This window comes from Nicotiana sylvestris, chromosome 2 (assembly GCF_000393655.2).
Source record: "Nicotiana sylvestris chromosome 2, ASM39365v2, whole genome shotgun sequence".
Lineage (NCBI taxonomy): Eukaryota > Viridiplantae > Streptophyta > Magnoliopsida > Solanales > Solanaceae > Nicotiana > Nicotiana sylvestris.
This window is the reverse complement of record NC_091058.1, coordinates 103,619,057-103,620,948: the sequence shown is the minus strand read 5'-3', so window position 1 is coordinate 103,620,948 and position 1,892 is coordinate 103,619,057.

The window sequence follows — 1,892 nt, the reverse complement described above, 5'->3', positions numbered from 1 at the left end:
CGAAATCACCTCTTGGCACCCAAATCTTCCCTTGAGTAAATGGCAAATGTCTAAGTTTGGGGGGGGGGGAAAGACAGGAAGGGCATCAATGTGCTAAAAAGATGCAAAAGCAAAAGAAAAGGAAGGCAATGAAAAAGAGAAAAAGACAAAAAGAAAGACAAAAATGAATAAAAACCAAAAAGGGAATCCAAGGACGACAAAAAGAAGTGAAAAAGGTGTAGAAAAGTGATAAAAAGGAGAAAGGATTTGAATTGCAAAAGAAAGAGTGACAATGTGTCCCTCTAACCCCTTGAAAGAAGTGAACTACTCAATTGAGTCAAGAAAGTGTGCCAAAATAAATCAAAAGAAGGGCTTAAGGGAAGATTAAACCCATTTGAACAAAAACACGTCCTACCTTTACCAAAAGCCTTCACAATGACTCCTCAAAAGCCCTATATGATCTTGAGTTGAGGGAAGCCTACATTAGTGGATACTTACATAAGGGGCAAGCATATGGTACTTAGAGCCGGACTCAGGGCCTCTTCTTTGTGAGAGACGAGAGAGAAATCCATTCATCTCGATTTGTGTGCAAACACGACGACTCTCTCCATCCCTATGGGTGGAGCAGTGTCAACCCCGCCCCAGATTCTATCAAGGGAGAGTCATCCAGTGAATCACAGTCAGAGGGGCTGCCTTGAATTCCACTCGCGGATACCCTCGACAGATGGAGGGGGCAAATTCTCAACTGCAGAGTGATAACTGCGATTTCTGCATGTTTTTTATACCCATTCTTACCTGAGCTTTGTGCATTTATTGCCATATAATAGTCCCAAAATGCTTACAAATGACACTTGATTGCAGGTTTGAGTGACAAGATGACAAATACTAAAGATCGGCTCAAAAAGGAGTGAAATCTGCCAAGTGTCAAGAGACAACTGAAGGGGGGGATCAAAAGGCCCTGCGCGGTCCGCACTGTTCTGTCACGCGGCCGCGCAGGAGAGTTCATAAGCTGGGCATATCCAAGTTCAACCTGCGCGGACCGCACTGTTTTGCCATGCGGCCGCGCAGGAAAGTTCAGAGGCCATGATATTTTTAAGATAAGCTGCGCGGTCCGTGCCTCTTCTTGCGCGGTCCGCGCCCAGTTCCAACGCGGTCCGCGTCCCTTTTTGTGCGGTCCGCACCTAAGAGAATCAGAGAAGCAATCACTCGAGACAAAAGCCCATGCGACCGCGCACCTAATCAGTGCGGTCCGCGTGGATGAAGTTCATGCGGCCGCACGTCACTTTTGTGCGGTCCGCGCCCCCCAGTACCAGATGCAAGTAATGAAGACCCAGAGCCCTACGCGGCCGCGCGTCATTTGTGCGCGGTCCGCGCCAGACCCTCAGGGGTATTTTTTCCGGTTTTTCCTGTGTAGTATAAATAGAACATTTTACTTTTTAGCAGGGGTTTTTAAAAGGCGGTTCGAGAGCAGAGAGCAGCTGAACTCGTGTTACCCTATTATCAGCCTATTTTGGGCCATTTCTTCTAGTTTTAAAGTGGAATCAAGTAGATTAACATTGTAGTTAACTATTATGTCAATTTCATCTATTATTTCTTTGATTTTTGTTACTACTATGTCTAGCTAAACCCATTAGCTAGGGTTGTGGCTCAACCCTAGTGTGGGAAATTGATGGGTGTGATTGTTTAGTGCATGAATGATGTTGGGTGTTTGCTATTTGGATTAATCTTAAGTTTTCACTAAGATTTGGTGGTTGCAAACACTAAGTCTAGCTTAGTGGGTCTTGACTCTTCTTGAGAAAGAGAGTCTATGACCTCAAGATTAACTCCAACAAGGAATCGGGATGGACCCATGAGAATGGTAGTCCCAATTAACGGGTTAAACCTCGAGAGAGTAATTACCCAACTTGAACCAT